The sequence below is a fragment of the Vulpes vulpes genome, chromosome 8 (genome assembly GCF_048418805.1).
Source record: "Vulpes vulpes isolate BD-2025 chromosome 8, VulVul3, whole genome shotgun sequence".
NCBI lineage: Eukaryota > Metazoa > Chordata > Mammalia > Carnivora > Canidae > Vulpes > Vulpes vulpes.
The window spans coordinates 89293639-89319028 of record NC_132787.1 but is presented as its reverse complement, the minus strand read 5'-3'; the positions used below and the strand labels follow the sequence as shown (position 1 = coordinate 89319028).

At 44.1% G+C, this 25390-nt stretch overlaps 1 protein-coding gene across 1 annotated transcript in view; it reads left to right on the top strand.

The window, feature by feature from the left end:
* Positions 1-12613: 12613 nt before the first annotated feature.
* Positions 12614-25390, top strand: part of PLB1 (phospholipase B1) — a 137140-nt gene continuing 124363 nt past the window's right edge. Inside the window, exon 1 of the mRNA XM_072767412.1 lies at positions 12614-13379. The gene's annotated coding sequence lies outside the window, so the exon portion shown is untranslated. The remainder of the gene's footprint in view (positions 13380-25390) is intronic.

Genomic DNA, 25390 nt, shown 5'->3' with positions numbered 1-25390 from the left:
AGGAAAACAGTTTACTTACTGTTTACTGGTTTATCATAAAAGAATATGATAAAGGATACAGATGAATATCCAGATGAAAGAGGTGCATAAGGCAAGACACATGGGAAAGGGTGAGGAGCTTCGATGCCCTCTCTGAGCACTCCACTCTCCACCTCCATGTGTTCACCAACCTGGAAGCTCTCCAAACCCCCTACTTTGGGATTTTATGTAGGCTTTATTACATGGCTGTAATCAGTTATTAACTCCATTTCCAAACCCTTTCTCCCCTCTGGAGAATGGTGGGCTGGGGGGGGGTGGGGCTGTGGAGTTGAAAATTCCAAGCTGCTTCATCATGGTTTCGTCTTTCTACTGACTAGCCCCCATCCAGGAGCCCACCAAGGGTCACCTCAATAGAACAAAAGACATTGCTGTCTCACCAAGGAAATTCCAAGGGATTTAGGATCCCTGTGTTAGGAACCAGGGTCAAAGATCAAATGTTAGAACAAAAGATGCATTTAAGAAATTACAGAGGTTTTAGGAGTTCTGTCCCAGAAATCAGGGGTAGAGACTAATACATACATTTTTTATTATTTTATAGGAACCAAGATGCCACCTTCTCCAGAAAGTCTTTCCAGATATTCCCTTCCCTCTTCCTTCACCTGAACCAGATGGGGTTTGGGGAGCTGTGTGATGAAACGAATATATAAATGAAATTATAAAGACCTAGGTTTGAATTCTGCCATCATTTACTATACATGCAACCTTGGCAATCAAGTACCCTCTCTGAGCCTCAACATCTCTCTGTAAATTAATGGCAGCAAATTATTTAACAGGATGGTCATGAGGATTAAATGATATAGCATAGCCAACAGTGCTAGAAATGGACGATGCTCAGGAAATACTAGTTTCCTTTTTGAAGCTCTCATAGACCTTTATCTGAGCTTTCAGCTTTGTATTACAGGTATTTGTGTCATTCATTCACTCATTCAACAAACATTTAAATAAGAAGGCAATAGGCGTTATAAAGAAAACTAACATAAGATGAGGAAGGAAAAGAATGTGTATTGTGTTGTTAGGATGGTTAGGAAAGATCTAATGGATAAGGCATCATGTGGACAGAGAACTGAGTGCATAAGCCCTGTGGATATCAGAGTAATGGGGTGAGAGGTAAGTCCCTGAGGCAGGAGCATGATGATGTGTTTGGGGAACAGCAGACAAGCTAAGGTGGCCAGATCAGAGTGAGCAAGAGACAGAGGGAGGAAGGGCAGAGAAGTATTAAGAGCCACACCACATGGTGCCTTTGTAGACTATGACGAGGACTCTTTTTTGTTTCTTGGTGAGGTGAGAAGCCAAGGAAGAGTGTTAACCAGCAGAGTGAAAGAACTGACATAGGTGTAGAGGGTCCTTTAGCTGCTATATCATATGCCATTGACTGTATATGGTAGCAAGGGTTAAAATAGGGAGGATTGATTGGCAGGCTATTGCAGTAATCCAGGTGAGAGATAGCAGTGGTTTGGACCAAGAAAGCAAATAGAGGTAGGAAGAATGGTCAGATTCTGAATATATATTGATTTGAAAGTAGAGCTAAAAGTACTTGCTGGGATATGAGAGAAAGAACTAATGCCAAGAGTTTTTTTTGCCTGGGGAACTGTGAAAATCAAGTTTTTATCACTGAGATAAGCAAATCTACTGGAAAAGCAGGCTTGGGTGGGGCAGAGTGGGGATGAGAAATTTGGTTTTGTATTTACCTTGTTGTTTACCATTTCCTATGTTCTTCATTTGTTTCTAATGGTCCAAATTTCACTCTTACATTATTTGCCCTCAGCCTGAAAACTTTCTTTAGCATCTTTTGTGTGAATATTTGCTAATGGTGATTTTTTTTTTTTTTTTTTTTTTTTAGTTTCCTTTTATCTGGAAATAAAGTCCCTTTGTTTTACCTTCATTTTTGAAGAATTTTTTTCACTGGATTTAGAATTCTGGTTTGGAGCTTTTTACTTTCAGTTCTTTAGAAATATTGGTCGACAGTCTCTGGCCTCAATTGTTACTTTTCTTTTTTTCAGCTTTATTGAGGTATAACTAACAAAATTATAAGATATTTAAAGTGTACAACATGTTGATTTGATATCTCATTGTGGTTTTGATTTGCATTTCTTTGATGATCAGCTATGTAGAATACCTTTTCAGGTACCTCTTGGCTATTTGTCTTTTTCAGAAAAATGTCTATTTAGGTCCTTTGCCCATTTTTTCAGTTGGGTTGTTTTTCTGCTATTGAGTTGTATGAGTTCCTTGTATAGTTTGAATACTACTCCTTTATCAGATATTGGTCTCCATTTTTTGATGAGAAGTCAGGGTCCTTTGAGTTGTTCTTCCTGCCCGCATAGGAAATGTAATTTTTTTCTGCCTACCTTCAAGATTTTCCCTTTATCTTTGGTTTTCAGCAGTTTGACTAGTGTGCCTAAGGGAAGTTTACTTTGTATTTATACTATTTGGGATATCCTTGTCTTCTTGAATCTGTAAATGCATGTCTTTCACCAAATTTGAGCTATTATTTCCTCAAAAAAATTTTTTTTCCGTTTGGTAGACTCTCCCCTTCCAGAGAAGAGTCAATTACATATGTTAGACATTTTGGGATCATTTCTTAGGCTTCTGAGGCTTTGTTAATTTTTTTCTCCAAGATCTATTTCTCCTTGTTCTTTGGACTGGATACTTCCTATTGACCTGACTTCAGGGTCTTTGACCCTTTTCTCTGGTGTCTTCACTCTGTTGTTAAACCTTCCACAGAATTTTTTTTTTCAAATATGTTCTTTTTCAGTTCTAGAATTTTCATTTAGTTTTTAAAATAAAGTTGCTTTCCCTACTGAGGTTCTGTATTGTTTCATTTGTTATAAATATGTAATCCCTTTCTTCATGAAGCATAGTTATAATAGCTACTTTAAAATTATGATCTGTCAATTCTAACATCTGGGGTATCTCAGGGCTAGTCTCTTAATTGTCATTTCTCTTAAGAATGGGTCATAAATTCTATTTTCTTCATATGTTGAGTAGTTTGGTATATCCTTGACATTGTGATTGTTAAGTCATAGGGACTCTGGATTCTGTTATAGTTTCCTCTCAAAGGCTGACTTTCAGTTTTTTATTTGTTTGTTTGAGCTGGCAACCAAGTTGGTTGGATCAAAGTGTAAATTGTTTCTTGGGCCATAGCTCAAATCTCAATTCAGTATTTTTATTTTTATCTGGGCTACTTAAGCCTGACTCATGCACACATGGTTCAGAAATTGGCCAAAGATTTGCACAGAGTTTATATACAGAATGTGTGGTTCTTTCTTTCTGGCTCTCTTTGCCTACATTCCTCCCCTCACTTTCCAAAGACTGTGGTTGCCTCAAACTCTATACTTTGCTTCTTCAGACCAGAAGTACTGCAGGTTTTCTATCATTTATATCTGCTCTGTGTGAACCTACTGTGTCCTGTCTTTAGGTTAAAAGTCATAAAAAATGAAAAGTCATCCTGTGCATTCATTTTTCCAAGTGTTGACTCCTCTCCAGAAACTCCATGTTTTGTTCACTCTCCAGGGCCTTCAGGTAGGCCCTGTTTTTTTATCTTTTTGTTCAGAGTTTGTCATTGTTATCTGCAGGAATTTGTCTACTAGAAGCTTATTGAGCTATCCTGGAACTGGATCTGTCAGTATTTTTGTTTTGGACACATCAGGCTTGAGATGCCCATTGACATCCAAGTGGAAAAGCCAGTTGATATGCACCTGGAGTTCCAGGAAGGAATAGTTTAGCATTTGACAGGGTACAGGTGGTGTACAGTCATGGAAGTGGATAAAACCAATCAAGATATGAGTAGAAGAGAAACAAGCCCACAACCAAACCCAGGTGCATTCCAGGTACATGATGAGGAAGAATTTGCAAAGCAGATCAAGAAAGAGTAGACAGTAAGGGACATAAAATAAGTGTTGTCTTGAAGTCCAATCGAAGAAAGTATTTTTTAAAAAAGGCAAAGTAGTCAACTGTATTAAATGCTGCTGATAGGTTAAGATAAATATTGAAAACTGACTACCAGATTTAGCAATATGAAATATGAAATATTTCAACATTATATTATTATATTCAAATATATATGTTAGCAATATGAAATATGAATATATTGCTAAACCTGAGAATAGTTGTTTTGTGCAAGTGGTAGAGTGAGAACTCACTGAAATCAAGAGTTAGAGTCTAGGAGCATGGAGAATTCTTTCAAGGACTTTTACAATCAAAGAGAGAAGAAAAATGGGATTGAAGCTGGAGCAAGATTTGAAGTCAAGAGAAGTTTTAATTTTTGACATTGGGAAAAACCATACCATGTTGATATGCTAAAATAGGGCATAGTTGAGAGGAAATAACTGGTGTGTTGAGAGAGAGAGAAGAAACAGGATCCTGTGCACAAGAGGAGACCAGTCCTTAGATAGAATTATGAGCAGCTCATCCATAGCAACTGGAGGCATGCAGAGATGCTGTTGCATATTGGATGTGATGAGGGTGACGACGGGACTAACAGGGGACCTAGCCTAAGGGGAACTCAAAAGATGCAGCAGGTCAAAAAGAAATCTCTTTATTTCCATTTTTAAGAGAGAGTATGCCTGTGAGTGGGGTGGGTTGGAGGTGTACAGGGAGGGAGGAGAGGAGCAGAGGGAAAGGGAGAGGAAGAATCTTAAGCAGGCTCTATGCATAGCACAGGGCCCAACACCGGGCTTGATGTCACAACTCTGAGATCATGACCTGAGCCAAAATCTAGAGTTGGACACTTAACCAGTTGAGCCACCCAGGCATCTCTCCTTTGTTTATTAAACCAGTTTGTACTGGATTTTGTGTGGCTTAGAACCAAAATCTTCCTAAATGATAAATGTGGGTTTTCATGTTTAAAAAAAATGAATTATTATAGAACAGAGTGCTATTATTATAAGAAATGACTACAAAGTAATGAAACTTCATTCTAATAGACCAGAAATTCTGAGTCCAAATGGGTTTTGCCATTCTTTCAGTTAGTTCTGAGGAATATTTCCACAATTCAAAATATTTTTGGACACTGTTTTGCTTTGAATTGCTTTTAAAATCTGAGTTATGTGTTTTGAGTACTCTCAAAGACAACAAATCATGGTTTTTTTTTGTTGGTAGATTTGATGTTGGATATAGACAAAACTAGCTGAAGTAGAGTCTAGCAAATATCCAATATAGACCAAAACGTTTTCCACAGAAAGTCCAAAGTACTCTAGAGCCTGAGCATGGAAGAGAAAACAGTGCTCATCCTTTGGAGTAAAAAGTCATCTCTTGGATTCCTCCCAGTAAACCTGCACCTGTTCAACCTTGTAGAATATTTTCAGCAGAAACCATACTGCTAATGCCAAGGAAAATAATCAATGTAAACTTCATTTCTGATGTGAGGAAGTTAACTTTTCTACTTTGAGGTTGTATGTCAGAGTCTCAATGCAGTTACTGATCATCATTCAACTGTGTGTGAGGCAAGAGAGCCATGGAAGGGCTTCACCTCACTGATCTTTCACAGTGAGTCTAGCGAGTCTCCATCTTCTTCTTCTTCTTCTTTTTTTTTTTTTTTTAAAGATTTTATTTATTTATTCATGAGAGGCACAGAGAGAGAGGCAGAGAGAGGCAGAGAGAGAAGCAGGCTCCATGCAGGAAGCCCAACATGGGACTCGATCCTGGGACTCCAGGATCACGCCCTGGGCTGAGGGTGGCGCTAAACCGCTGAGCCACCCAGGCTGCCAGTGAGTCTGCCTCTTTAACTAAATTAAAGCCACAGCAGGCATTGTACTGATAATTTCCCCCCCAAACTTTGCATTCTTCTAAAGGAACTATTCAAGCAGCACTTGGAAGTATGAAATGAGAATTAGACTAGGGTCAGAAAAATACAGGTTTAGTTTTGGTTCTTCTGTTTATTGGGCATGAAACCTTGGATGAGAAACACATTCAAACCTCAATTTCCTCGTCTGTAGACAGTAGTAATTCATATTCTACCCACCAAGAATGAAAGGGGAGAAGTTTACAAAAGTACCTCATCAAGGGGTTGTAGTAGTAGTCATGTTGTAATAGTCAAGGAGTTAGTTGGGTGGGAAAGGGGAGAGAGAGAGGCTTGATGTTTCACTTGCAGTGAGAAAGCTCTCCATCCTTTTGTTCTCTGAATTTTGTAATGTATCCATATAACACCTATTCCAAAAAATTATTAAAAATGTAAGAGTTTAAAAAAAATAAAAAAAATTTAAAAAAATGTAAGAGTTTTTGATGATTTGTTATTTGCATTTCACTATAAGACAGACCCATCCTAGGGTCAAATTACATGAGTTATACAGCATCCTGCTTTTTAATGCCCATTCAGGGAACTCACCATAAATCAGAGCAGATAGAAATGGGCTCTTGACAGAACAAATTCCAAAGTGAAATTCAAAAGGCATGGCCTAGCTCTAGTTTCTGTAAAATGGTACCTAAACAACCTGTTCCAGTGCTTAGATGAGTTACAATAGGGTACTGCTGCCATACAAATAGTGATGGTTGGGGTATCTTCCAGAAAGGTCTTTGAGGGGCAGGCAGTTACTACAGGGAGAGCAGCTCAGCAAACGTTGCCATAGGTCACACCATTGTTCTTTGTTTGGTCAATTCCTTTAGTCTGCAGATAATAGAAAATAAGTCTATTCAACAGGTTAAGTAATTCAGGAAACTGGAGGGAGGGGTTTGAATTATGGAGCTAATTCGTTGGCATAACTCAGGCATTTAGGCAATCTTAGGCAAAACATTTGGGGCTGAAATGGGAGAGTCAATGAAACAGATGTGGTAATGGGGCAGATTCCATAGATACAATGGGCATAGAAGCTTCTGGCCTAATCCCGGGGTGAGGTGAGTAGTGTGGTCAAGATGGTGGCTGCCATCATGATGCCGTATGTCTACAAAGTGGCAAAATTCTCAGGGAAATGATCTCATTCAAGAATATGGGCAGCTTCTTTCTGAGGAAAGTCAGGGATCTTCCCTGTGTATACTGCCCCTGCCTCCTCAATTGGGAGCATAACCCATCAGAGGTTGGTTCTGGACCTAGCTGTCACCTTGCCCTAATCAGGACTGCACTTGGTGGCCTTCTTGCTCTGAGCCTGACCAGATAAAACTAATCTGAGACAGGATTTGGCCCACAGAACAGGGTTGCTCCCATTCTGTTTCTATCAAAGTAGCTTTCACACTTTTTTTCCCACCAATTTTGCATCATCATCCAGTGCACACACACCTATGATATTTATACTCACACATTATTGAAACCAAATTTTAATGGAGCAGTTTGTACTGACTACTTGTGATGAACACTGATACCTTTCTATTGTGTGTATGCATTTTGATGCTAGTTACAACCAATCAAATTGATTGCATAACTCACTAATGGGTTCTAATGAGTAATCTGGAAGACACTACTCTAACCGTATAAGCTAGTCAGCTTTGGTCTGTCTGGTTCTCACGTGGTGTGAGCTGTGTAAGCATCCCAAGAAGGCTCATACACAATTGATTATCTCAGCCTACCTACCCGTTCCTATAGACCCGCATATACAAACTCCAGAGTGTATTTACATAAATGTATGCTTTGTCGTCCTGGAGCTGACCTCAAACACATGCACTTTTCTGCACACTGAGAGCCACAGAGCTGAGCTCACCACTTCATTCCTTGGTTCTCTGTCTTTTATACCCAGCACCCCAACTTTCCTAATTGGTCCCTGTGGGAGGTCTTTGAAATTAAAATATTTGAATCAAAGAATGTCAGGGATGAAAGAGACCTTAAGAATTGTTTAATACAACTGCCCCTTTGATGACTTTCAGTTTCTGGTCTCTGTTTACATTCCTCCAGAGACAGAGAGCTCACTACTTACTTCCATCTTTGGACTACAATCAAAATTTGTCTTCCTATGGCCTCCGTTTCTTAGTTTTTATGTCAGAATTAGTGAGTCAACATGTATACTTGAAACAATGCCTGAAATATAGTAAGCATGAAAGATTTCTTACTGGTGTTATTAGTAATGGTTATATGAGTGCTATTGACAGTAGTAACTAGTATCACCCCATTCTCATATGACTGCCCTTCATGTTTAAAGGAAAGAATCACATCTCTTGGGGCTTCTCTTTATCTGCTAAACAACCCAAGTTCCATCAGTCCTTCCTGTTATAGTGTGGTTTCCAGGCCCTTCCCACATAGCTCACTGTCCCTCTCCAGATACAGGCAAGTCTCTAAGAGGTTTGATGCTTCTCTGAAAACACCAGCCTTCAGAATTGGATACAAGACTTCTCATATGAGGCCATCAGGACAGAGAAGAGAGACTCTCACCTCCTGTGACCTGAATGCTTGGAGGCTAATAATGCTGCCCAAGATTATTAACAATCCACATCAGAGCAGAAGGAGAGAGACCTGTAAGTAATGGAGGAGTGGGAGGGGTGGCATCCCTCCCTTCAGATCGCATCCCTCTCGGGACATTAACTGGCATCCCGAGAGGACTCAGGTATGCAGGATTGTGGATAGCCCTCCAGGAAGAGCTGGATATCCAATGGCTGCACCAGGTTATCTCAGACTCAAGCAGCTGCAGGGAGATGAGAGGAAGTGAAGGGGCTCTGATGAGCCTGGGAGACCCGTGTTCCAGCTAAGCAAGGAAGCATTTACCCTGCTCAAGCCACTTGTTGCCACACAGGAATGTGGTCCCCTGATTGTTTTGAGATCATTCAGTTTTTCCAAAAAAAAAAGCCAGAATTGTGAAGTTTTAAATATAGAATCATCCCATTCTTAAATGTCAACTAATTCAAAACTTTTTTCAAAATATCATGTGAGGCATCGGTATTCAGGCTAAGCCAAACCACTGTGACCTTCGGTTCTCCCCTGTTCTCTTCTTGTAGAGCTGGGGCACTGAGGCCAGGTGGAGCCTGGTGACTGGTCAACCCACCTTTTAGTGCAGTTCTTCAGATGTTTCTCAAGGCACCCGGGGCAGCCAGGGCCAAATTCAGGAAAATAGCTATGTTTTCTGAGCAGAGTGAGCTTGCCTGAGTCTCACACCTAATGTTTTCTGGGCAGGTGGAAAGAGCAGTTGAGCCTGCAATACCATGTGGAAGAAGGCTCTGAGTGGAATCCAATCCCCCACCCCCTAAGGGGCAGGAACATTACTGCTTGTAAAGTATCTACCAACTAGTTGGGGGAGGAGGAAATTAGGCCTTTCTTGGCCTCCGGCCTCCTGGGTGACTTCATAGACACCTTCCCAAAGACTCTGTTTGCTTATCTCTTTGCAAAGTAGTGAACTTGTAAATGTTTCATGTGTTTTCAGATGTAAAACATGCAATGGCATGGAAAATGTAGTTGCTTATATAATTTAGACTCATTATGAGATCTACAGAATCAGACTTTTAGAACAAGAAGGAAGGTTTCACCCAACTATCTGGTCAAATCAGGTAAACTGAAGCAGGGAGTAATTTGTCTGGAGTCTTGCTGCTGGTTCACTGGTTCCTCTATTTCAGATAATCCTCCCAGCACCTTGAGAAAGTGAACCATGGTGGCCCCTCACCCCAATCCACCCACTTGCACACTGACAACTGGCCTGATCAACTCACTTTAGAGATATTACCATATTTTACGCAAAATGAAAATTTCATATAAAATAATGAAAATGTTAAGATTATTATTTTATTTCAAAATATCATTGAAAATATTAATAAAACCTCCATTCATAAGCAATGCATGAAATAACATGAGTCCCCCAAAGTTTTCAAAATTCATCACAGATTGCATAATTTGAAACCTCTGGCAGGCCGAGGAAATTGTCAACTGTTTATGCTATTGTCACATGGTTGATACAAATTTAGCTAGTAAACAGAAACTACTACCATAGGTCGTCAGGATTGGTTTCAATTTACATGAATTTTAAAATGTACGGGTTTTCTAAATGCATCTTTCACACAAAATGAACGGCCTAAAACTCCACTGAACAGGTTTTATTGCTCTCTCCTTTGGACAAAGTCTACTCTGGCCTGAGAGCTCTCGATGATGTGGGAGACATTGCTGGCTGCCTTCCCCATAGCCATTCCTCCTTCCTACCTTGTGAGTAGAATCTCAGTTTTGTTTAGATATTGATCAACAATATGCCCAAGGAAGACGGTATCAGCCCTGGGAGGTGAGTCATGCTTGGTCTAGGCCCGTCATGGTAATCCCTTGCCATTGATTGGTTTAGGAGTGGTGATAACGTGACCCAGTTCTGCCTAGTGAGACCTCATGAGAGAGTGTTGGCTGGAGAACTTTGGGAGCAATTTCCTCTGACAAAAACAGACATGCATACAGACACACAAAATTGCATTTTCTTTCTACCTTTGGACATTGTTATATAAAAATGGGGTGCTTAGAGATGTAGCAACCATTTTGCAACCATGAGGGAAAGCAAAGAGAATCTTCGAGAGCATCTGCTATATGCCAGGCTGAAACATTTGTTTTATAGTGACAATAAAAGTGACAAAGGAGAAGAAGACCCAGACATGGGAAGGTGAGGCATATTGAGCCAGACCTCCGAGCAAGCCAAGACCTAAGCTGAGATGATATTGGGCTTCTACTCTTAGTCCTTGAGTTCCTTCTCCTACACTAGATTGTGAAAGAATATACTTGGAGTGGGAACAGAGGGCGCTCAAAAAGTGTGGGGATGCGGGAGTCTCAGAGGGTCCCAAGTACACAGGGAGGCGTGTTTGGAACACTGCGTGTGTCATGTGCCGTATCCCATAGCAAGTTTGCTCTGGAGAAGACACAAGAGGTATGCTGTGCCCCACAAGGATGCATGGAGTTGTGTGATAATGTGGAATGCCCCTTGAAAATTAAATCATTCACCAAGTCAGTCACTTTACTAATTTGTAACATGCTGACTTTGGCTCATACCCTGTGCTGCTTCTCTAGGAGAGGAAAAGAAGCAGAACACAGGCTTGTTGCCCTTTTGGAGCTCACAGCCCTGGATAGGGAGAAGAAACATCATGCCAGCAAATAATTAGGAACTAAGATGGGACAGATCAAATACCAGGTGAAGGGACCAGGCAGCTAGATCCTAGGGGTTCACAGAGCAGAATGGTCCCTGGGACCTGGGTAGTCAGGAAGGGTTTCATGGAGGTGACAGACAAGAAGACAAAAGAGTCAGGTGGTAGAGGTTTGGAGCCTAGAAGACAGGGAGAATTAAAGAGTTTGGGATGTCAGAAAAAGGAGACTTCATCTTGCTTCCTCTTTACACCAATGAGAGAATTTTAAGTTCTAAGTCTTAATCTGCATTCTAATCCATGGCTTCATTCATTCTAACACTTAATAGACATCTTAATAGAAAGTTGCAGGTATGTACAGGCAGGTACATGTGGGCACCAGGGGCTATTGGGAGGCAAACCCCTCAAGGAGCTCTGCCTCCATTTTGAGACAGATCTGTGATCAGCCAAAGACTGGAGCTCAGTGCTGTCACAGGGGAAGACACAGGGTGCCACTGTGCCTGGCTAGAGAAGGGACACCAAGGAGGGTTGGGGGAATGGCAGGATGGTTTTACAGGTGCACAGATTGAAGTTTATCTTAGGGTTCTAGGGAATCCTTTAGGCTGGTGAGACTGCTGGCCTGCTGACGAACTCAGCCCCCATTCAACTTTCTATTAAGATCCAGTTCCCTTGGACAAGAGCTCACCGTTGTCTCTTTGAGCAGATGGGACACCCCTGATCAGTCTGGTTATTTTGGTCTCTCATCTCAGAGGAAGGGGGCTGAAGGAGGAGAGACTCTGCTTCACCACCCTGAGAAGATTCTCTTTGCTGTGAGTTGTATGGACATCGGTAAGTAGACACCTATCGTCCTGGGGTGAGAAAGGGTGTGACCAGACAGTGTGGGCCCATCCTTTGCACACGTTCCTTTGTAGGCAGAGCTTGAGGTTGCTGGGAGGAGGTGGACAGTTGTCAGTGGCCCTGTGCTGCTTTGGGAGCCTGCCCCCTGCTCGTGGGGGATTGGCAATGTTAACATCTCTAATGGATAGAGGTGGCTCCGTGTGAGGTCAAGTGGTGGGAGAGAACATCAGGAGTTTTGGGAAGGAAACTCTGAGCGTGGCATTCAGTTTGCAGAATATAAAGAGATGAGGCCATACTGAGTGGCCAAGCTGATAAGGTAGGATCCATCGAGGCACAGCTTCTTCTCTGGGCATTGCTGGAGGTCATCTCTGCTTAGCCAGGCCCATTCCTGCCCAAGGTCATCATACTGGACGGACAGGAGGAACCAGGAAGGGGCCAAAGTGGTCCAATGCCCTGAGATAAGGTGTGGAATGAGACGATGAGCTGGTCCCGGGGTGAGAGTCAGGTGCTGGCCTCTGTTAGCTTTGGGGCATCTTCTGCCACAGGAAAATGTTTGTTCTTCCTAGGACAAGTCATTACAAGTCTGTCAACAGTTTCCATTCAACAAATCTCTTTTGTATAAGACTCAAAAAAAAAAGGAGCTGTTGCTTTAGAGGAGTTTGCTGCCAGTTTGGGTGCTGACAGAGAGGACCCAAAATGTTCTAGAGCTTCAAAGGAGAGTGAGATCATAGCTGGTGGGAGGGGACCAGAAACAAGCTCTGATAGTAAGCATTTCTGAGTCCCTGCCAGTCGCCAGGTGCTGTATGGAGCACTCCACATACAGGATTTCATTTTATCCTCACCTCTCTGAGGAACAGATCGTCCCTTCCTTTTACAGATTGGGAAACAGGCTCAGAAGACATGAAGCGACTTGCCCAGGGGCACAGAGCTGGCAAACAGCCAGAGACTGAGGTCGACTATCTCTTACTCCAAAGTGCATATTCTTCTTACGTGTTTTGCTTGGCTGCCACGGAGCCAGATGGTCTGAGATGAATCTGGAGAGTTGGAAGGAACTTGTCAGATGAAGACAGGAGGAAAGATGCGGAGGCAGTGGTACCAGAAGTGTGTGGTGTGGCTCAAGGGGAGTCTTTGCAGATAAGGCCCGAGGGAAGGCTTAGGCTCACTGTGGAAGGCCTGGAGGGCCTGGGCCAGGGGCTGTGCCCCTTCCAGAGGCCACAGGAACCCCTTAGTGGAGGGAAGAGGCCCGATGACAAAGAGGGGAGGTGAGGACTGAGAAGGGAAGAAGCAAACCAAGATTGGAAGAAGGAGAGCACTCTGAAGATGTGGGCTGGAGGCAGGAGGAAAGGGGAGGAGCTGCCCCCTCCTGTGGGCAGTGGAGTCTCTGAGAGAAGAGCCGCCCAGAGAAGCCTGTCCTGGCCTGAAGGTGCAGCAGCCCGACCTCAGGGAGGAGCCCACAGCACCCCCCACCTCAACGAAGAGAGTGAGAGGCCCGACGGGAGGCGGAGGACAAGAAGACGGAGGAGAAGAAGACGAAGGGCCTGTGAATGGTCAAGGTGAGAGATGACCTTGGTGGGTTTGGTTGGAGGGATGATGAAGGGACAGAGTCTGGTGAGAATCAAACCACTGATACTCAGGTATTTCCCTCAGACCCAGTCCTGCCCAGGCTGCCATGTATCTGGGAGCCTATGTTTCTGTTTCTTGGTTAAAGCAGAAGTGACTCCGGGGGAACAGGTTCCTATGGAATGATGTCTGCTTTTGTTTATCCTATGTGGCGTTGGATCTGCCGTGCTGGGGATGCACTGGGCCAGTGCCCCGGGCCCCGATGGAAGCAGCCATGCCCGTACCACCCCATGTCTGAGAATCCCCACCCCACCCCCAGTCAGACCTGCCAGGCCAAGCCCTTATCTGTCCACTCCTGGATGACCTCTGGGCCTTTGCTCACCCTCCTCTGGTTGGCAAATGTGATTTTTTTCCAGACCTGGTTCAAGGTCGGCCTAATCCTTTCCCTCATGGGAAAACCTCTTCCTCACGTACTGGCTATGTGTGCGCATCTATATATTTTCTCCTCTCACTTTGAGTTTCTAGGTTTTATTTTTTGTGTTCATCTCATATCCCCAAAGAAAGGACAAGGTCTTTGAGGACAGGGACCACATCTTATATTCTCCTTTCATGTAACACCCTCATCCTAAAGTTGGTTCACACAAGGCCTCACACTTGTTGAGTAATGGGAATTCCCTTCCACCCACACATGGGCCCTGTGGCTCTAGGAGTGTGATCCCCAAACCCACCAGGAGGGCCTGCTGAGATGCAGGCAGGGAATTGGGCATGGGAGATGCTAAAGCATGGATCACCTTGATGGTTCTCTGGAACGAGGCTCAGTGGGGGGTTCATGGTGCTGATCCAACCCTGTGACATCATCGATGGGCAAACAGCAGTCTCAGGTGGAGCACAGGTGCCCAGGGTCTCTGAGAAACACCACTGTTATCAGCAATGACCCGCTTTGCTACCACTCAGTTTCCCAGGCCTCAGATGCTACACTCTCTACAGCATCACCATTTTGAAAAGGCCTCTCTCCAAGACACAAACCTACCTCTCTGGCCAGATTTTCCTTATCTCCTTTGCAGGTGTTTTCTTCTCTATCCAGCCATTTTATATCAAAGTTCCTCCAGAGGCAGTCACTGGATTTTTCTCTGTCCCCCTCTCTCCCCTCTCCTGGGCAGATGCAGCCTAGCACTGCTAGAAGGACTGCGTCTGATGCCTGCAGAGCTCTGGCCTTGAGTTCTCTTCTGAGTGTCCCATCTGTCTCTGTCCCTGCCTCTTTGGCACCTCACACTCAGTATGTCCAAATCTGCATTTGTGACTTCCCTCAGCATTCTTCCCCAGACCCTATCCCTGCGTGGCAATCACTGCTTAGAACACGAACTGCCGTCCAGGCCCCGGCCCCACCTGGAAATCCAGCATCATCTTGCCTCCCTTCTTGCACACAAGCCATCAGTTTTATTTCCTGAACACCTCTTTACCCACATCTTCACATCTCCACTGCTGCCAGCCTGCTTCAAGCCCCCTCCCCCTCCTGCTCCAGGCAGGGGGGGTAGTGGGGGGCAGTCTCGGGGTTGGGGTCCCTAGCTCCTTCCATTTCTCTCTGCCATCCATTCTCCACACAGCATCAGACACCTTCTTAAAACATGAAGCAGATCCTCTCACACACCTCCCGCCCATCCCTTAAAACCCTTTATTGGCTTCTGGTTTCTCTTAGGATAAAGGCCCAGACGTCACCAAGGCCTACCTGTCCTGCCTACACCTGCCTCCACTGCGCATTGCAGTCCCTGTTGCCCCCACCCTGGCCTTTCCCTTCCTGGAATTCCTGGAGATCCCCTAACCAAGAGCCTTGAAGCGAGCCTGGGCACATGTTTCCATACTGGCATTTTGCATTCATTTGTGAAACTAATATTTCTCTTCCTGCCTGCCTTTACAATATAAGCTCCTTGAGGCCAGGGCCCTCACCTAGTACATAGAAGTAGCTCAGGAAATATGCTCTGACCCTTAGGCCTTTCTCAGGGATGACGATGCTCCTGGGTTCCAGGCAGATCAGCAGGCTATGCAGGGCAGATGCACATTGTTCCTGGGATAGGCATGGTGTGAACACCTGGGCCCAGCATCCAGGCCAGTGAAGGGGCAGAGTAAGGCTCCCAGGAGGTGATGGTCACAGGGAAGGAAAGAAGATGATGGCCTAGGGACTTGGCCTTGAACTGAGAAAAGAGTTATTTCCGAGCAATATGAGAAAGGAAGAGAGGAACCCTGCTTTAAGCCTTTATCACAAGGTGGGTGGCCCTTATGTTCTCTCTAAATCATTGCCATATGCTAGAGACTCAGTCTCACCTTCTTTCAAGACACCTGCCTACTGGGACAGTTATGAGGAGCCTTGGAGCACTGCAGCAGGTGGGGTCTTCCTGGTTGAAGAGACAGAGAAGGGCTGCAGGAGTGAAGGCTCAGCATGGCCAGGGCAGGGAAGGGAAAGTTGCCAGTTGCTGTTGTTCCAGAAGGCTGGCTGGGCTCCTAGGTGGTATGCAGTGCCCGGGGTCTGCTCCCTGGAGGATCTGGGGAGCTGGTGAAGCGCATTCATGACACTGAGTTTGACAATCTTCCAAGGGACAGGGAAAGTGTTCAGATCACTCCTGGGCTGCATCATGAACCTAGAGAGGCCAAGTTTAGGCCCCAGGCTTGACTCGGTTCACATTTGTGGAAGTGTAGGTTGCTAACCCAAGTAAACAGGTGAAAACCCTCAGAGAATGCTTTGCCCAAGGTGCTGCGCCCATGTCCCAAGTGGAAAGTACCTTCAGTCTCTCCAGTCAGGCCTTGCAAACATTTCTGTGGACCTATTCTTCCCTGCAGGAAAACTCAGGCTGCAACCACTGCTTTCCTGGTCATTGTCTTGTGGTGAATACCTTACCTTGCCAGTGGGATATCACAACTCCAAGCTCCATTCAGTTGAAAGCATCTCCCTCTTCCAGTTAGGCAGAGGAAGTTGCAGGCACAGAGGAAGAGTCTAGTTCTCTGGCTTCACCCTCCATCCCCTTCCCCCTTCTAGGAGAGGGGCGGCTGTTCCTGGGGGGCAGGGGGAGGGGGAGAGCAGGGGACAGCCTGCCTGGCATGTCACAGTTGTGTGTTGCATCAGTGCCTGCAGGTCCAGCCGCCTGCGGAGCCAGGTTCCCTTTGTGGGGGAGTCTGTGGTCACTTTGGAGCCTCTCCTGTCACTGAAGCTCTTTTATCTATGGTTTCCCGATAGGGGCCAGGCCTCCTGGCCAGTCACACAGGATCTCTCTGGCTCCACTAATCCTGACCTCATTCCTTCCCAGTCCTCTTCTATGGGGGTCCCTAACTGCCCCCCCCCCATACCCATCCTTTCTCCACCAAGCTTTGTGTGATACTGTGACTCATAAGAAATACATGTTTAGCGTTCATCTCTGTTCCTGTCACCCGGCTCCTAAACCCCTTGGAATTTCCTAGGTAATGTGAGCAGATACAGGGTTATTTTATGTTATGTTAATGAGGTGATTTTTGGAAAGCCCCTAGGTCACCCTAGGCTGGGAGCTGGTTGCCAGGGGAACGAACTATGTGATTATTGCCTGCCCTCCCCACCCTGCCCCACCTGGAGGAGAGGAGCTGGGCTAGAGACTGAGTAGTTAAGTCACCAATTGCCAATGATTTAATCAATGGTGCCTGTGTCATGAAGCCTTCATAAAAAAAAGCAAAAGGATGGGGTTTGGAGAGCTTCCAGATTGGTGAACACATGGAAATTTGGGGAAAGTGGTGTGTCCAGGCAAGGCGTAGAAACTCCACGCCCTTTCCCTAAACCTTGCCCTTTATATCTTTTCCGTCTGGCTGTCCCTGAGTTATATCTTTTTTTTTTTTTTTTTTTAAAGATTTTATTTATTTATTCATGAGAGACAGAGAGAGAGGCAGAGACACAGACAGAGGGAGAAGCAGGCTCCCTGCGGGGAGCACAATGCAGGACTCATCCCAGGATCACGCACTGAGCCCAAGGCAGACGCTCAGCCACTGAGCCACCCAGGCGCCCCAAGTTATATCTTTTGATAAAAACTGACAATCTAGTAGGTAAAAATATTTCTCTGAATCCTGTGAACCACTCTAGTAAATTCATTGAGCCCAGGGAGGGAGTTGCTGGAAGCTGTAATCCCTAGTTGGTGGGGGCAGAAACATGGTGACAACCTGCACTTTCTGGCATCCGGAGTTTGTCTATGGGTGGGGAGGCTGTCCCATAGGACTGAGCCCTTAACCTGTGGAATCTGATGCTATCTCCAGGTAGATAGTGTCAGAATGGAGTTGGATTGTAGGACACCTCACTGGTGTCATGGAATTGCTTGGTGTGGGAACATCCCTGCACCACCTCTGGTTTCGGAAATGTGGGATAGTCGCATAGACAGTAAAGGAGACACAGGGAGAGGTGAGGTTTTCCAATACCTTGGAAGCTCACATCCTTTTAAGCCAGCCCTCCCTTCTCTCAGTCACTCCTGCTTACTCTGAGGGTTTCAGGGGTTCCATACCACTTTCTGTGCTCCTCAAATTCCAGGGGACATGTGTCAAATTCTTTGAGACCCTCTACTCTGGGCTTGGAAGTGGGGGCAATGCACAACCCAGAGATAATTTTCCTTTGGGGAAAGCCTGGCAACCCACCCCATCAGTCTCAGGAGGACCTAGAAGTGGGGCATGGGCTAATAGTGGCCTGATTGATCTCAGACTCTCACAAACAGCAGAAGTGGTCTAGGGCTTCAAGTTAGGAAGCAGCCTGTTTGGCACCTACTGAGTTGTTCTTGGCTATTGAGTGAGGGCTCTGCCCAAATGCCAAGACAAAAGGAAGAGTCACCAGTATCTCCCTATTTCATGCACATCATAAAGGCAAGGATGTGGAAAAAAAAAAGTTGAAGCAGGAGATAAGGAAAGTACAGAGAGTCCAGAGCATGAGAGGAACAAGCAGAGGTTGGGAGGGAGAAGGCTCGGATGGAAGCCTTGAAGAAGACATTAACCTAATATGTTCAATCTAATCTAATCTACTGCCACTGCCTCGTGTCCTTTCATAAAGTCTTTCACCAACCTTGAGGGAAGATGGTCCCATTTTGCAGATGAGGTGGGAAAACTCCTGAAGGCAACTGACTCATGGTATAAGTAGCAGAATTTGGATGTCTAAGTCAATTTATCTCCTAGAAGGTCTCAATTGTTCTTTTTCCCCCTTAAGATAATTTCTAGTTACACAAGTACTACTGGAATACATTATTCATATTAAAAAGTTTAATAAGACTGTAATGATAAAGACCCCTTGTACCACCAAGCTTCCAGTGGTACTAATGGGATAACTTGGTATAATTTTTAAAATCTCTATATAGGCCTTTTCATTTATATTTAACACATATACACACTCGTATACATACACATATGTAGGTTCCCATAGGAAAAATAAAGTATTTTTAGGGTTTTTGTTTTTGTTTTGTTTTCTTTTTTAGAAGACTTGTCTCTCACTGTACGTACCTTTTGGCTTATTCATTTCTCCACTTAACCTTATACCCTGAAAAGCGTTGTTGGTAGGTGTGGCTCACCCCATTCTTTCCATTACTATATAGTATTCTATAGTGTGGATATACCACAGCTCATTCAACCATTCCCCCACTGATGGACTATTTAAATATTCCCAGTATTTTAACAAGGAATGCATTGTTTCAAAGGCAGGAATGCAGCAAGATCTTCATTGGCAGGTCTCAGGATTCAAGAGGGGTTTACTTGGTAATGAGAAGAGACAGGCCAGGATGGTGGGGAAGGCTACGTGTTAGCAGTCAGGAACCCTGGGTTTGACCACAGATGTGCTCTCAGAGGGTAAGCCTACTTCCTCCTCTAAGTTTCTGTTTCCCTTTCTCTAAAAAGGGGTGGGATGCCAATAGGTTCTCAACCTTGGTTGCTCATCTGAATCACCCAGGGAACTCTTGATAAAACAAACAAAAGATAAACTACCACAACAAAAACAGTGCCCAGACCCCAGTCCTAGATCTTCTGATTCTTTTGGTCTGGGACAGGGCTCTTCCATCTGTCATTTTTTTTTTTTAGAGCACCCCAGGAATTTCTGATATGCAGCACAGGCTGAGAACCACTGATCTAGACTAGGGCTTCTCAAACTCCAATGTGCCCACAAAACTGATTCAGAGGGTCTGGGCAAGCCTGAGGTTCCACCTTTCTAACAAGCTCTCAGATGACTCCAGTACGGCTGGGCTATATTTTGAGCAGTCAATCCTTCACATTCTCTTTCAATGTCTGTTTTGACCACCCTATTTCCATACTGACCTCAGCCATTAATTGGCCAATTAATGGTGCCTAGAGGGTGCCTGAGAACTCAAGTGCAAAGCAGTGTGGTGCCCCAGGGCCATGTAGGGCAGCTAGGGAGGCCCAGGGATTTGGACCCAACTGATAGTATTGAGCCCAGAAGACAGCAAGCAGTGAGCTGGCAGGGCTTCTGAGGTTTAGCATCAGAGCAGGTGTTCCTGTCTCAGCCATAATTTTGGCAACAGTTGGCCCAGGGGCTTCCAACAGGAGGCTTCAGTTTCCAAGTCTGCCTCCAGACCTATTCCGGGTCTGAGCCAAACCACAAGGAATTTAGGGCAGGAAGCTGTCACCTGGGAGGACACCTACCTCTAGGCAACTGAGTTAGATACCAGGAAGGGGGTTTCCCCTAACAAGACTGTAGATAAGCTCAGTCTTTTTTTCCCCTAGTGTCCCTGCTGTTTAAAACATTTATAGGCATCTTGATCAGTGGGAAGGGGGGTGTCAATTAGAATTAGGACCATCTAATTGTTTTATCTGCAAAGTCATGCTTTTTTTGTGTGTTTTGTGTTGTTTCTGTTCCAAAGTCCTTTCAAAGTATTTAGCTGGATGTTTTAGTTTAGACAGTGGGGCTCTCTTCCATTCTGCTTTTTGCTTGCAAACCAGGTCTCTGATTTCAGGTTTAACCTGTTTGCAAAATGAGATGAGAGGATTGCTGTTACAACAGCTATGAAACAGACTCCTGAACCTTATTGGAAGGTCATTTCTAGTCTCTAAAATCTCCTTTTGATTCATCTTTTCTCTACTTACAAGACTGAATCAAGCTCCAATAATTTTTATGTTATTTTTAAAATAGACTTTATTTTTTAGAGCAATTTTAGGTTTACAGCAAAATTGAGAGGAAAATACAGGGAGTTTCCATCCCCCTCCCTGACCACCCCCCCATGCACAGCCTCCCTCACCATCAACATCACTCACCAGAGAGGTACATCTGTTCCAAAGTTCATGAACCTGCACTGGCACATCATGATCACCCTGCGTCCATAGTTTTCATTAGGATTCATTCTTGGTGTATATTCTGTGGGGTTTGACAGATGTATAATGACGTGTATCCACAATTATAGTAGCACTGCCCTAAAAACCCTCTGTGCTCTGCTTCTTTACCCCTCCCTCCTTCTTCCCCCGGGCAACCAGTGATCTTTTAACTGTGTCCATAGTTTTGCCTTTTCCAGAATGTTATAAAGTTAACAGTGCATAGCCTTTTCAGATTGGCTTCTTTCACTTAGTAATATTCATTTAAGTTTCCTCTATCTTTTCATGGCTCAATAGCTTCTTTGTTTTTTAGTCCTGGATAATATTCCATTGTCTGGATATACCACAGTTTATTTCTCCATCCACCTACTGAAGGACATCTTGATCGCTTCCCAGTTTGACATGTGTATGTATGTCATATACATATGTATAGCAGCTTATGTATAAAGCTGCTATAAACATCCATGTGCAGGTTTTTGTGTGGACATAAGTTTTCAGCTCTTTTGTGTAAATACCAAGGAGTATGATTGCAAGTATGTATGCTAGGAATATGTTTACTTGTGTAAGAAACTGTCTTCCAAAGTGGCTGCATCACCAGCAGTGATTCCCACCAGCAATGAATGAGAGTTCCTGCTGCTTCACATCCTTGCCAGCATTTGGTGTTGTCAGTGTCCTGGATTGTGGCTATTCTAATAGGTGTGTAGGGGTATCTTATTATTGTTTTAATTTTCATTTCCCTAGTAAGATGATGATGAGCATCTTTTCATATGCTTATTTGCCACCTATGTATTTTCTTTGGTGTGATATCTGCTTAGTTCTTTTGTCCATTTTTTTAAAGATAGATAGATAGATTTATTTATTTATTTATTTATTTATTTATTTATTTGAGAGAGAGAGAGAGAGAGAGAACAAGTAGGCAGAGCGGCAGGCAGAGGGAAAGGGAGAAGCAGGCCCTCTGCTGGGCAGGGAGCCAGATGTGGGGCTCAATCGCAGGACTCTGGGACCATGACCTGAGCTGAAAGCAGATGCTTAACTGACTGAGCCACCCAGGTGCCCCTCTTTTGCCCATTTTAAAATCAGGTTGTTCATTTTTTTTTTTTTTTTTTTTACTGTTGACTTTTAAGTTGCTTTGTATATATTGGATAGAGATATCCTATGTCAGAAATGTCTTTTGCAAATATTTTTCTCTGTCTGTGGCTTGTCTTCTAATGCTCTTGATTCCAATCAATTTTTATAGAAAAGTCCAAGAAGTCACTTTGAGTAAACTCTGACCTGTTTTCCGGGCTCTCCTGAAGCTTGCTGGCTTTACATGCATGTGGGATGCCTTAAATTTAACCCTGGACTGGTCTATTCAGCTTTTCTCATTGATAATTTAGCATTTGATTTTCCTACTAACATGCCAATTAGTTGGCTGAGATTGGATTATAGGCCCCTGAGAGATTGTGAATTCTTTGGGTAAAGATGTGTCTATCTTAATCAGGGTTTAGGGAAATCTCAGACAATAGCTCTTAGTTAGCTGAGACCAGGGTTTAAACTCTATGGTTAAAGGCATTTGTGATTCTCAATCAGGATATTTTTAAAGGAAACTGATGTTTTGGAGTATCAGGGGGCTTGTTAAAAAAAGGCAAGGGATCTAGACAAGGGGAAAGGAGAGGTGGAGTGGTTAGAGGGATTGAGGTTAGATCTATGTGGAAGTGGAAGAAAGGGTATGATAAAGAGTAGGGGGCACTAGAGGGTGGGGGTTTAATGAGGGAGATGATTTTATCCCAGATAGTTTATACTTGGTCATCAGGTTCCTTGTTTTGACTTGAAAAAAGAATTCTTGGGGATCCCCGGGTGGCTCAGTGGTTTGGCTCCTGCCTTTGGCCCAGGGTATGATTCTGGAGACCCGGGATCCAGTCCCTCGGGCTCCCTGCAGGGAGTCTGCTTCTCCCTCTGCCTGTGTCTCTGCCTCTCTCTCTCTTTGTGTCTCTCATGAATGAATAGATAGAATCTTTAAAAAAAAAAAAAAAAGAATTCTTTAAAGAATTGGAATTCTAGAATTAGAATTCTCTTTAGAAGCATCAGGATACCTACTGATCATAAAATGCTGCTCATTGGGCCTGAGGAATTTTATTCTGTTTTTGCTTTAAGGCACCTCTCAAATGAGCAGTTCTAGTTCAATTATGTTTTCCTCAAAGTGTCCGTTGTAGGGCCAAATCATCTTTAGTGGGGTTCTGCTATTAAGAGAAGTATGGTAATAGGGGAACCCGTAAGAAGCAATTTTTCCCAGAGAAGGACACAGGTTAGACTATGAAAGCTCTTGGTCACTATCAGTTGAAAGTTAGTTGAAGTTGTTCATACATCCTTGTGTCTTGGGCCAGCTGCCCGTGAACACAGCCCAACCATCTGAGTCCCCAGCAGGTGGAATATGTCAGAGAGAGAGAATGCCTTCTTTGAATCAAAACCAAGCTCTTAGGACAAATGGCCAGGATGAGAGGACAACCTCATCTGGTTTTATTGGTGACCTACAGCAAAACTGGTCCTCAGAGGGTGCTGATCTGGGAAGAACTGCCAACTCTTCAGTGTATGAGCCCACCTTAAACAGCCAGCTTATAGGCATGATGTTTGTATGCCATGATGTGATTCTCCTCCTCATGACAAAACAACACTAAGGACATGGACAAAACAAAGGGACAGGGAGAAGCAAATCACTAGGGACACAAACCTCAAAGGGAACATTAATTAAATAACAATACCTACCATCTGATAAGTGAATAAAACAACAAAGGAACTCAACCTAAAGAGGGTGGAGTTGAAGCACAGTGCAGACTTCCTTGTTGATGTGGTCAGTGTTCTGTGGTCAGAGGGAGGCTGAAGAGACCTTGGTGGGCACCACACCTGGGCAACAGCCAAGGTCCAAGGCAACAAGCAGGTCAGGCTGCATCTGAGCTGCAGCACCAAGATTACAGCCAAAAATCAAACAAGACCAGAGACAAAATTAGCCAAGGCTGTTTATTTATAAACTCACAGCCACAAGGGAACCATCTGCAATCACTTACATTTCAGCAGGGGTTCAAAGGTGTCTGAAAGGAGAGTAAGTTCTACAGAGGAAAAAAAAGAGGAAATACTGATATGATAGTCTCTGATTGGCAAGCAAGCATTTTACTAATGTGTGTGGGGGGGGGGGGGGGGCGTGGATTTTTGGAAGCAGGGAGACTCTAATTGACCTTCAAGTAGATTTGGCAGTCCTTGATTGGCTTGCTATCCATAATTTACAAGACTTGGGAAATTTTCAGGTTTTCCTGTTCTTTTAGGAGGACTATTTTAAGAGATTTCTTAACTTTGGCGGGCATAGGAGGCTATCTGGCCCAGGCAGAGGCCAAGCAGGGTCCCCTTCCTTTATAGCCATGTGTTGCTCTTGATCCCAAGAGTGCAATTCTTGGGACAGTTTCCTACTGTGTGCAAAGCCACTATATTAGGGACCATGCAGGTGGTACAAAGAGAATGAAGCACAGGTCATACCCTTTTTAGCAAAAGAAACAGCTCCAACTGGCCAGCTTTTAAATGCCAGAGAAAATGAAGTAAGCTGTATAATGGAGCTCCAGAGAGGGCAGGAGTGTTCATTTACTGTGAAGTAGGACTTGATTCTGTTCATTGGGGACCCCAGAGAAGTAATTGGAGCAAGACTGGGCATTTTCTTCCATGGAGCAATTGTTGAGCACCTGCTGATGTTAGGTCCTATGCTAAAGGGACACAGCAAGAAACCATTTGGTCCTTGCCCTCCCATGGAACTCATGGGTGGACAGACAGGATAGACTTAGCGCACTTGGAATTACTTGTTCTGAGTATTGGAGGAGAAGAACAGGGGGACAGAGGAGCATGAGACAGGGCCTTACATCAACTGGACTTGAGAAAACATTTTGGGAAGAAGTATTTACACTAATCCTGAAAGGAGAGTCAGTGAGGCCAAGAAATGGGGAGGAGAATGGGGTGGCCTGAGTTCCAGGCAGGGGGAACAGCCTGTATTAAGGCTCTGGGGTGGCAAAAGGAAGTGAAAGGAAAAAAAAATAATAATAATAATTAATTAATTTAAAAAAAAAAAAAAAAAAGGAAGTGAAAGGAGACCAGTGGGCCTGAGGTCAGAGAAGAAACCGGGAGTGGGACTTGTGAAGCTGGAGAGGAGGAGGAAATCAGGGCCTTCTTAACCATATCAAGACAGTTGGAAATTGTCCAAAATGCTGTGGGGTGTTATTGAAGGGATTTATGCAAGGCTGTGACATTGCTCACACTTTGAAAAGATTATCAGGCTGCTGTGTGAGGAAAAAAAGAGTAGACTTAGGAATAGCTCTTGCAGCCATTCAGGGGGGCAGAGATGGTGGCCTGGGCCCATGTAGGGGCAGTGAAGATGGAGAATGGTGAGTAGGTTCACTAGGTGATTTAGGATATTGAATTGACAGGACTAAGCAATTGATGATATCTGTTAGGGCCGAGGAGAGGGAATTTTCCAGGACTGTTCTTGGATCTGCCTACAACCCCATTGCCCTTTCCTGTAAGAATGCAGATGAGTGGAGGAGGATCATATATTCAGTTCTCAATTCCTCAAGTTTGAGGTGCATATGAAACATCAAAATGAAGATGTTGAATCAGTGAATGAATTTGCAGGGTTTGAAGGTTAGCAAAGAGGCCTGGCTGGAAATTGAAGTGTAGAAATCATGGGCACATAGAT